Source organism: Ostrea edulis, chromosome 7 (genome assembly GCF_947568905.1).
Source record: "Ostrea edulis chromosome 7, xbOstEdul1.1, whole genome shotgun sequence".
Classification (NCBI taxonomy): Eukaryota; Metazoa; Mollusca; class Bivalvia; order Ostreida; family Ostreidae; genus Ostrea; species Ostrea edulis.
Window position 1 is genome coordinate 80,514,332 of NC_079170.1, and position 12,257 is coordinate 80,526,588.

The window sequence follows — 12,257 nt, forward strand, 5'->3', positions numbered from 1 at the left end:
GCAATACAAAATAGATAGTTGGGCAAACACGTACCCCTGGACACACTAGGGGTGGGATCAGACAAACACGTACCTCTGGACACACTAGGGGTGGGATCAGACAAACACGTACCCCTGGACACACTAGGGGTGGGACTAGTTTCGCTATGATATATCAGCCTCATTTGGAGAATATACATGACTTTAGGAGATACCACTGACTATTATTTTAAAGCTAATTAAAAATCATGGAATCAATGTAACATCAATCTTCACCAAATTAGAGTCCAACTCACGTAAGCTCTTGGACATAGAAAATCAAGATGTTATTATATCTATACCATGAAATCTGAATATTTTCCGGGATTTAATTATTGTAAATTTAGGCCAATATGACATGCATTTATCTTTATCGTTAATTGCTTGATTGAATCTTGTTTAACGTTCCTCTCGAAAATATTTCACTCATATGAAGACGTAACTTGCGAATCAGAAAGTTGTTACAATGTAAAACTTATACGGTACCAATTTTGATGCACCAGATGCGCATTTCGACAAATAATGTCTCTTCAGTGACAAACAGACTTGCTGAATATTTTTAATCATTACACTATTTTGCGAATTCTATAAATAAAATATATGTTTCATTATTACAGGTTACACTATGAAAAAGTCCAACTTTATCATTGCTGCGGCTTTGTCTCTTGGACTAGCGTGTATGTACATGACGTATAGCAAGTCATCAATGAATAATGAACTCAAAGAAACACACAAGACTGAAAATAGCGAACCAACAAAGAGCATTCCCAATTCCAACAAGAAACCTACACCAAAACCGAATTCCTTTAATCCCTCTGATGCTGAAAAATATCAAAAGTATATTAGAAAGTATACACTAGCATATGACAAAAACTGTATCTTGACTTTGCAAGACAAATACAAAGGACACGGAGATTTGCCACTTAAGATACCTGTTGATAATGAAATTAATTCGCTCTCTGAAGAAGTCATTGCCTGCTTGTATCATCGCTACGTCACAACAATTCAAACATTTTGTGCTTTCAAAGACCGTGCAGGCGAGGCAAGGCGGAATGGTTGGTATGTATGTGCCGATCCCGCGTACGCCCCAAAGAGAACGGTGTTGTCTTCCTGTCTAATACAGTATTTCCAGAAAGCACTTTTTCGGCTGACATGGTTTCTAGATATAAAAGTAGCATACATGCAACTCCGCTCTCGTCTGCAAATACTCTGCAGTCTTGGATTCATAAAACAAAAACGCCCAACAGCGTCATAGATATCCTGACTATGTCTGTGAGTGCAACATCAGGTCTTGGTTTAATCCACACGATGGTTCAAGAAAAATCTATTCTAAAAGTCAAACAACTCTTCTTGGAACTCCACTTTGATCCCAAAGATACGAAAAAGCAGGACTACATTCAACTATTAAATAGCTTGCGATTGCTTTACGACAGTGGTTTAAGAATTGTGTGGTTTGATAGGTTATTTCATTGTGCAACCACCAAATTCAATAAGTGTTATGCTGTATACTTTGTTCAACCAAATCTTAGGGATAAAACTGCCACTTCCTTGTCCTTAGATTTACCAAGTGAAGAAGAGATAAGAAAGATGAAAACCCGTGACATCACTGATTTGTATTTCAAGTATATCGAAACTACTCAATTTTTCTGTCAACAAGTACTGAGATTAGGATGGATTACCGATGGTGGATGGGATGTATGTCACGATAAAATGTTGCAATATAGAAATCCTTGTATTGTATATTCATTTGGAGTCCTAAACGATTTTTCTTTTGACGACGAAATTGCAGCAACATATGATTGCAGTGTCTATTCCTTTGACCCTACAACACCGTTCGGGACTCACCAACACTCACCACGGGTTTGGTTTTATCAACTTGGAATCGGTAGCGAATACAAAAAATTCGGCGCTGGATTTATAGCCCCATTAAAGAAAATTCGTGCCGATTTGCATCATCAATCTTCGCCTATTACTATTGTTAAAGCTGATGTTGAAGGTGCAGAATGGGGGAGCATTCCAGATATGATCAATACCAACGAACTAGCTAGTGTATCACAGCTCTATGTAGAATTCCATGGTAAAGGGGATACACCGGATCAACTGCTTGTTCTGAAAAAGATTCACGATGCTGGATTCCGTATTTTCTGGTACCATTTGAACCCTGCGTGTGCTCATAACAAACAAATTCCAAGAAGGGCAGAGTGTCAAGAGGTGTATTTTATCAACACAAAATTGTAAAGCATACCCTCAATATTTTACTGCTATTAATCATTGTCATTAGCATTCCACATATAGTTATTCTCGGAGCAAAAATAAAATGTTCATTTTCACACAAACCCAATACTCTGCTCTCACGTTAGTAGATAGTATAACCATGCATGTATAAAATCCATATAAACGCCGTTGGGATTTGACTTTCTTCCTACTGAAATTGATTACATACTTTGTTGTGTCTGTTGAAAGACTGAGATAAAGGGAACATTCTTTGAATTACGTCTTTGTTGACACAACATATTTAGTAGATAATTAACACAATGATGCATGCGACTGAAATTTGATTACAATATCAAGGATTGACTTTTTGTCTGTATGACAAAAATGAGTTCCCATAGAAATTTTTTAGAACAAGACTTGTGCATATAATATCCCATAGAGAATTGTTAGAACAATATTTATGCATAAAATATTTTATAACATTGCTGGCATACCATGCTTTTGAAATTGAATGTCAGGTTTAATGAAACATTCTGAACATTTAGTCATAACAACTGATATGAACCTGTTTTTATATTTTAAATATGTAAAGTTGGAGATAAAGAAGCTGTATTCATCCCATTTGTCACAAACATGAGTTATTAGTTTGCCATTAATATATATTCAATCAAATATCGAAATATGAAATACATATGTAAATAAAGAAGACTCTGTAGTGCTTTTTTTATTTCGAGTTCATTGGGGTATATAGATTTAGGTGAAGACCACAAACATTGGTCAATCTCATAACCCCATAAGGAATTAAAATGATTATTGTTGATATATAAAACGTTGTCGATATATCTAAATGTCGAGTTGAAGGCCACACCAAGGGATTTTTTCTTCTCCTGAAAGGTGAAGATAACAGTGATTAATCCCATGACTCCTATAATGAATAAAAAACAGAATGTTGGACAAACATTGACCTCTGGATATACCGAAAGTGGGATAAGGTACCTAGAAGGAATAAATATCCCCTGCCGACTGGTCACACCCACCGTTAGCCCTATATCTTGATCAGGTAAACTGAGTAATCCGTAGTCAAAATCAATGTATCAAGAACGGTCTAACAATCGGTATGAAGCACGTTTGACAGCGTTTTGCCCAATGACAGGTTGTGTTGGCAAACTAGATCATTATAACAACCACATAATTTGGGAAATACTGACCTTAAACGAGACTGTTAAAACTCTTCTAACATCAACTTGTTTGTCTGTAGCCTGCCTCGATTTAAAAACGAATCATACGCAGAACAAGGTCTGGTGTATCGAATCAGTTGAGATATATAAACACCACATGCAGGTGATAATGGAATATTGCTACATAAATATGGAAAATTGATCATGGAGAATCTGAAATCAAATTGAGTTGTTAACTTGCCGTTGATATTATTCATGAAAAAGCATTTGAATGAATTCTGCCTCGTAAGAGTGTAAAAAAGACGTCAGCTAATAAAGGAGCAAAACGCGTGTCCATGGGAATTCCAAAAGAGTGGCGTTTAATAAAGTAATGTTTTAGATGACTGATCACAAGATGAAAAGGTTAAGATAGCGAACTGTGATTAATCCCATTCATGTAAATCTTGAAATTTTATGTGTTTTGTTTGTCAAAAATGCATGTGTCCCGCATTCAGTAGAAAAAGTACACATTGTGGGAGTGGGGTGTATTTCCAGTTATACACCGTGCATATTAAACAGAGAATTGAATTCAATGTAGAGATCAATAATTTGATTTATTTGTAACACCCGATTTGATTGGCTGAGCACTTAAAAAAAAGTTTGTATTGTATGATGTAACTTGCAATGGGGACACGCCCCCTTGGTAACCCAATACGGCATTATTTAGAAAAACAATTACATGTAATTTCGGAGCACCATTCTGTTTTAGGCTTTCTATGAAATTGAAAATCAACGGAATAAAACGTGCACAATGCAATACATTCGTTTAACTTTTTTCTCCATGTCAAACAAGGCATATATCAAGCGGAAACTGCACCAAGTTACATTATATCGTATAACATAGGTCAAAATTTGCTTCATTCCTTAAATAATTCATACTTAAAAAGATAAACGTTTCTAGATCAAGCATTTTACTTGGCTTAAATTTATTTTGATATAATTACAAATACATTGCATCTGTGCATGTGTGCATGTCTCTGTGTGTGTGTATGTGTTTGTCTATGTATGTGTGTGTCTGTGTGTGTTTTTGGGTTGGGATTTTTGGGGTTGTTGTTGTTGTTTTTTGGGTTTTTTTGTTTAAATCTAGAAAATGTATTTTTAAATGAGAAATTTCCGATGAAGGTTGCATACACCCATACAATGTACATGTATATCCACACAATGCTTTATACACCTTGTTCATGTACATAGACGCTATTACTAAGTCTGATATATTAAAGGGACTGATTCACGATTTTCCCCCAATTTTTTTTTTCACTTTTAATGATCAAATTCAACTGTCTAATGTGTTTGAAAGATTTCACATGAAGCTTAAGGTTATATATTATCACAAAAGCCCAATTTAGAGAGTTTATTATTTGTTTTGTAAACAAAGATTGTGGTATGCTATTCTTAACGAAATTTTCAAAAGAAATGGATAACGATCTAGGTTTACTATATCTTTCACATTTCAAGGTAAAATGGGGTAAAATGTGTCATGTGCAAGTTAAAATTTGTGACTAGATGCAAAATTAAAATGCATTATATTAAAAAATCAATATTTCACTTGTTTGTTTGTTTACATAAAAAGACTCGAGTCTTTGTTTACATAACACAGATTAAAGGCTAAAATATTGCCCTTATTCTTGCATTCAGAAGGTCAAAATTTTGGCTGTCAACATTAAATGAGTTATATTTTTAATGTTTAACATCAAAAATAAAAAATATTTTTATCAAAAATCGTGAACCAGTCCCTTTAAAGGCCGGAAACGTTCTGCATTGTGACTGACAATTTTTCGGACAGAAAAAAAATGATAATACTCACGTTCCGCCATTGAAAATAAAAAAAAAACCGGGGTATGGGTATTCGATGTTTCCGAACCCGGTGATTATTTTCTAAGCGTAATACATGGATAAAATTTGGATGGGCGAATCTCCATAACCAGAGAGAATGTCATCATTTTTTTTTCCACAACTTTTGGAGTTGACCACTAATATACTGCCTTCAATCATTCAGGATCTGCAGTTGGGGTCTTCGATATTTACCAACCCGATCTTTATTCAAAGAAAGGCGAAGATAACAAACAATGATTAATTTCATAACTCCTATTAGCAAAACAAAATAGAGAGTTGGTAAACACGGACCCCTCGATATACCAGAGGTGGGATCAGTTGCCTAGGAGGAGTAAGCATTCCCTGTCGACCGGTCACACTCGCCATTAGCTCTATATCTTGATCAGCTAAATGGAGTAATCCGTAGTCAAAATCAGTGTGCCAAGAACAGCCTAGCAATCGACATGAAACACATCAGACAGCATTTCACCCAATGATAGATTGCATTGGCAAACTAGATCGTTATATCAAGCATAGCATTTACGAAATGCTGATTTTCAACGAGATTGTTGGAACCCCTGCATTCACTAAGATTGATAATTTAGGTCAAATAAATCAGTCATATAAACAATTGCTATCCATACCCGTCATATGTCATTAAGTTATAAAACATATTTGATTTTTATCCGAAACTGCATACTCATCCATTGTTTTCTGAAATTGAATATTAGGCCGTTCTTGGCACACTGATTTTGACTACTAATAACTCCGTTACCTGACCAGGATATAGGGCTCATGGTGGTTGTGACTGGTCGACAGGGGATGCTTACTCCTCCTAGGCACCTGATCCCTTCTCTGGTGTGTCCAGGAGTCTGTGCTTGACCAATTATCTATTGTGTATTGCTTATAGGAGTTATTAGATTGATCATTGTTCGTTATCTTCACCTTTCATGTAGGACATCGTTGCAGATTGCATTATGGGGATTATAAAAAAACAAAGGTAACATGAGGTGATTTCAACATGAATCACAGTAAACTATCATATCAATTTTGACATTTGATATTTGGATTTGAAAAGTTTATTTCCAAAAAAAAAAAAATTTGAAGTCAGCACATTGAATATCTTTTGTGCAAGTCTGTCTAGCGATCTGTGGTGTTTTCTTCTGTTTCATTTCTTCTTGTCCTTGTTTGCTAATCAATTTTAACCTTCAATCAAATTTGATTTTGATTTTGATTTCAATATTACTAATAATGGCCATGCTCAGAAAACTACACTAAGCTTAGAATCAGCCCCCACCATGATCAATTTGTATTGACGATTCCATTGAATTGACAAACTAACTGGTTGTGTACAGCATGGCCTGCCCCTCCCTTCCGACAGATATAATTCCTAAATAAACTCTGTAAACGGTGTAATGGTCTTTGATTTGCGATTCGCAGGTATGTATCGTAATCACATATTGCATAATGTGGCACATCTATACATGTACTATTTCAATTTGTCACTGATATTATCATTCATTGATGACGTGAGACCTGGGGTGTCAAATTTATCTTTTCATATTGCACAGTATCCTCATTGGTTAAATTTAAAATGTGGAGAACGCTGATAGAAATGTGGAGATCGCTGATAGAAATGTGGAGATCGCTGAGAGAAATGTGGAGATCACTGATATAAATGTGGAGAACGCTGATAGTAATGTGGAGAACGCTGATAGTAATGTGGAGAACGCTGATAGAAATGTGGAGAACGCTGATAGAAATGTGGAGATCGCTGATAGAAATGTGGAGAACGCTGATAGAGTTAAACTTATTCCTATGATTTTATATACAAAATCCTAGCCAAATAACGATTTATTTCAGTGTAGATATTATACAGGTAACACAGGTAACACAGGTAACACATACCATGTCATTGTTATTGTAAATATTATACTATGATGTTTGTTTCCAGGTAACATATACCATGTCATTGTTATTGTAAATAGTTAATTGTGATATTTATGTTGCACATTAACTTTATACGAAACCTTTAAGTAAGAGATGAAATTCGATCAATTATATTTAAAAGTATATATGCAATTGAAAATGTATATCATATGGTGTGTGGAGGGGTCCGTGTTTGCCCAACTATCTATTTTGTACTGCTTCTAGGAGTTATGAGATTGATCACTGTTCGTTATCTTCGCCTTTCATTATAAAAGCATTAAAGATGATTTCTTCCAGTACTAAAGCTTATCTTTTTCTACACATGCTAGCGACCTGATCCCAATTCCGGTAAGTCCAGGAGTCCATGTTTAGCAGAGCAGGCGCCCGCGAACATTCCCAAAATTATCCTTTGGTGCTAGAAGAGCAATCGGGTGTGCCCACTCTGCTGAACAGGCTTCTGGAGTCTATGTTTGCCCTACTCTGACTTCTTGTATTCACCTCCTCATGCTGAACACGCTGTGTATGCACTTGACAGAACGTTAGGAAAATAAAAGTACCATAGATTAATAACACGCTCAAAAAAATCCGACCATATTACTCCTGTTCTAATAGATCTTCACTGGCTCCCAGTTGAATACAGAATTCAATATAAGATACTTCTTCATACTTTCAAATCGCTCAACAACCTATCTCCAGTTTACATAAAGGATATCCTTACAGTTTACAATCTCTCACGATCACTAAGATCCGAATCTCTGCATCTTCTCCAGGTACCTCGGACACGTACGAAAAGATATGGGGATCGACGTTTGGACAAGGCTGCATCGAGTCTCTGGAATTCTCTGCCTTTTAAACTCAGACAATGTACTTCATTGTCCAATTTTAAAGTGGATCTCAAAACGCATCTCTTTAGATTAGCTTTTAATTTGTGATTATGTTTATATACTTAGTGCTCTTACATACAGCTCTTACAGTGCTGTTAATAAAAAAAAACAAAAAAAAAAAAAAACCTGTTGTTTGTTATTATACCTATGTCCTTTTTATGTATATTATTATTCCTAGGGGTTGTTTTAAATTGTTTCATATGTTATTAGGGTAATCATATCATATCGCCATATATTAATAATAATATTTATGCATTTTTAATTCTGACACTATGAATATTTTATTCACATGTATGTGCACATCGATTTTATAGTATCTTTTCTTTTACATTTGTAAAGCGCTTTAGAGAACTAATGTTGATAGGGCGCTATATAAATCTTTTAATTACAATTACAATTACACTGTTCGTTATATTCACCTTTCAAAGTAATTAAAATTTCCTCAGAAAAACTTCATGGGTTTGTTTTAAAGGGTTTCCTTAGAAAAGTCATGGCGGGTTTACACCGGCCGGTCGACAAAGAATGCGACTTACTGGATTCTGTATTCTTTATAAGAATTGAGTTTGATCACTGTTCGTTATCTTCATCTATATACCTACATACAGATACTTAACGCTCAGGACCGCAGCAGTGAGGGTTCTTTAACGTCGAAAACACCCACTGCGACACGTAACATCAGTTTTCAAAGTCATACGCAAATGACCCGTTATTCTCACTTTTAAGTGCCGAGTGTTTAGCAAACGGTCAATTACTATCTATATTTACGTTTGAGGTTTTGCGCGTTCATAAGACGAGCAGGAGTGGAACTCACAATCTTTCGGTTACGAAGTCAGCGTCCTCCACTGAGCTTAGTCAACCGATGATTAAATTCCGTAGGATTTTTAAAAAATCCTGTAGGATATGTTGAATTTGCAAGATATTCTTAATTCAAAAGGTGATGCCAGGTACGCACCCCGTTTCATGTAGTAAAGGTGATGCCAGGTACGCACACCGTTTCATGTAGTAAAGGTGATGCCAGGTACGCACACCGTTTCATGTAGTAAAAGTGATGCCAGGTACGCACACCGTTTCATGTAGTTTGGTTGAAGGACCACCCGTGATTTTGATCTAGCTAGATTTTCTTTGAAGTGAACTTATGACAGTGCTGTATTTCGCAACTATTTCGTTTTTGCTTTTGACAATTTCTAGTATAAAAAAGTATTTAGTATTTCGCAAACTCTATGGTCATTATAACGATCTAGTTTGCCGATACAACCTATCATTGGGTCAAATGCTCTCTGACATGTTTCATACCGATTATTACGCCGTTCTTGGCACACTGATTTTGACTACGGATAACTTCACTTACCTGATCAAGATATAAGGCTCACGGCGGGTGTGACCGGGCTACGGAGGATGCTTACTCCTCCTAGGAACCCGATCCCACCTGTGATATATCCTGTGGTTCCTGTTTGCCCAACTCTCTATTCTATATGGATTATGGGAGTTATGAAATTGACCACTGTTCGTTATCTTCACCTTTCATAATGCAATATAAAAAGTCATTTTTATTGTCTTTTACAGGGCCATTAACACAGTTGACCTCCACAACCCCGATTACGGATGACGGTATTTTATGAAAATATTTTATTCCTTTTGTAATGTGCATTTTAGTAGGGGTTATATGACTTCCTTCCATCAAGAATATAATAACTTCCTACGAGAAATCGACTTGGCAACGCAAGTTCAATTTCCATTAGAGATTCACTTTTTGGGGGAATTCCGGGTCTTTTATCTAGGAATTAAATTTCAAAAGAGAAACAAAAGATTCTGTAGCAAAACAATACAAACATTTGTTGATTTGTTTTTCGTCCCTCTTATAAATGTAAAATTTATACGGTACCAATTTTGATGCACCAGATGCGCATTTCGACAAATAATGTCTCTTCAGTGATGCTCAACCCTGATTAATTTTGAGACGTCACAAGGTGAGGGTGAAGTACTACATTTATACCCATGCTTAGCGCTCAAGACCGTAGCAGTGGAAGTTTCCCAACGGGCAAACGTTTACCGTGACATGAGACTTCCGTTTTGAAATCATATACAAAAGACCCAAGACACTCACTTCTAAATGCCAAACGTGTCGCAGTGTCAAGTACTACCAATATTTACTTCTTAGAATTAGCAGTCATGATACGAGCGGGGCTTCATCTCACGACCTTGGTTACGAAGCGAAAGTCTTTCAATCAGCTTCTACTGCATTTTTCATTTCTATCATGTAAATGTATTTTGCACCTTGTTTTTTTTGTTTTTTTTTTTTGTTTTTTTTTTTTTTTGTTTTTTGTTTTGTTTTTTTTTTGTTTTTTTTTTTTTTTTTTGCTTTTAACAAATTTATTTTCTAGAGTAAAAATGTCTGTTGATAATGCACTTTAGAGAGTCATTTCAATTCTCTTTTACAGGGTCATTGAACCAGTTGAACACCATAGCCTCTATTAAGGATGACGGTATTTCATACAACTACTAGTATTTCATTCCTTTAGTAATTCATATCTTTATTGGAGTGTTAAAACTTCCTTCCAGAATACTTTATCTTCATAAAAGATATCGACTAAGTCCGTATTTTTGTTAATTATCCCAAAAATTAATTAAGGAAAGTTCAACTCCTGTGTGACAAACGGGATGATTTCAGCTTTCCATCGTCACTTCCTATATTTATGTAGCAATATTCCATTATGACCTGCATATGATCTATTACAACAGGAGTAATATGGTCGGATTTTATTGAGCGTGTTATTAATCTTGCAGTTGTGTTTTGTGCCTTCTGAAGTTTGCTGGTGTGTTTAGAATGAACACCATAAAGCGGCCCTGAGCATTAAGTATCTGTATGTAGGTGAATAGATGAAGATAACGAACAGTGATCAAACTCAATTCTTATAAAAAATACAGAATCCAGTAAGCCGCATTCTTTGTCGACTGGCCGGTGTAAACCACAGTGACCAATCTCATAACTCCTATAAACAATACATAATAGATAGTTGGGCAGACACGGAGCCCTGGACACACCAGGGGTGCGATCAGGTGACTATGAGGAGTAAGCATCCCCTGTCAACCGGTTACACCCACCCTGAGCCCTATATCTTGACCAGGTAAACGAAGTTATTCGTAGTCAAAATCAGTGTGCCAAGAATGGCCTAACAATCGGTATGAAACACGTGATAATAATACATAAAACAAATTACTCTAAAAAATTTTATTTGTACTATTATGATAATATTATATCTATGATTTATTATATATTCCTTCATTCGTATTCTATAAATGTTTATATTTTCTAGTTGTGTTCTATCATTGTCTAGTTGTGTTCTATAATTGTCTAGTAGCATTCTATAGCTGTTCAGTTAAATACTCTATATTTGCTATTGGTACTTCAGAGTGTACAAACTCAAAGAGACATCGAGTGAGTGTACAAACTCAATGAGATATCGAGTAAGAGTACAAACTCAATGAAACATCCAGTGAGTGTACAAACTCAACGAGATATCGAGTAAGTGTACAAACTCAATGAGACATCGAGTAAGTGTACAAAATCAATGAAACATCCAGTGATTGTACAAACTCAATGAGATATCGAGTGAGTGTACAAACTCAATGAGACATCGAGTGAGTGAGTGTACAAACTCAATGAGATATGGAGTAAGTGTACAAACTCAATGAAACATCCAGTGAGTGTACAAACTCAATGAGATATTGAGTGTACAAACTCAATGAGATATTGAGTGAGTGTACAAACTCAATGATACATTCAGCTAATATACAAACTCAATGAGACATTCAGCTAATATACAAACTCAATGAGCCATGGAATGAGTGTACAAAGTCAATGAACCATCGAGTGAGTGTACAAACTCAATGAGACTCGATAGGGAGGTTAAATGAGTGCACTTGACCCGCCTATCGGTTTTTAGAGTGCAGGAGTCGATAGGGGGTTCAACTGAGTGCAGTTTTGGAGTGCGGTCGATAATACAGATGTTAGGGAGTCAAGTTGACCGGTGGCCACGTGCGGTTGAGCTAGGGCGTTGAGGTGATCTCATGAATACAGGGAATAGAGCTACATTTTTTCTCAAGTTTTTTCGGTGTTTGAAACAATAAAAACAATGTTTTTAAAGTTTACATCTTATATGAACAATTTGAGCAATACAGTCCA

General features: G+C 35.8%; 1 pseudogene; it reads left to right on the forward strand.

The window, feature by feature from the left end:
• Positions 1-643: 643 nt before the first annotated feature.
• LOC125654725 (uncharacterized) lies at positions 644-2,423 on the forward strand (annotated as a pseudogene).
• Positions 2,424-12,257: the final 9,834 nt, after the last annotated feature.